Source organism: Habropoda laboriosa, unplaced genomic scaffold (assembly GCF_001263275.1).
Source record: "Habropoda laboriosa isolate 0110345459 unplaced genomic scaffold, ASM126327v1 scaffold134, whole genome shotgun sequence".
In the NCBI taxonomy this organism is placed as follows: Eukaryota; Metazoa; Arthropoda; class Insecta; order Hymenoptera; family Apidae; genus Habropoda; species Habropoda laboriosa.
In genome coordinates, this window is record NW_017100266.1 from 1,416,502 (window position 1) to 1,416,793 (window position 292).

General features: G+C 27.4%; 1 protein-coding gene across 1 annotated transcript in view; it reads left to right on the forward strand.

The window, feature by feature from the left end:
* Window positions 1-292, forward strand: part of LOC108573229 (DNA replication ATP-dependent helicase/nuclease DNA2) — a 4,863-nt gene that overhangs the window by 140 nt on the left and 4,431 nt on the right. The window lies entirely within an intron of this gene.

Genomic DNA, 292 nt, shown 5'->3' on the forward strand with positions numbered 1-292 from the left:
ATATTATGTTTACTTTTATATACATACTTTACCGCGGATTAAAATCATATCGTACAAAATGACCTTTCCAGTTTTATGACAAATAAATTTCATTCATTTTTTGCGTTAGATTAATTATATGTATTCTGAAAACAAAATATTTCCATAAATTCCCTAGAATGTTTCTTTATAGGTGCTGTAAAGTACGTTCGTTTTCTACCTTATAGTTTCGTAAACTTGAAAGAATTTGCGCGCAATTTTGTCAGAATCGTTGACTGTGAAATTCTGTTTTATCTTTTAACAATTAGAGTAA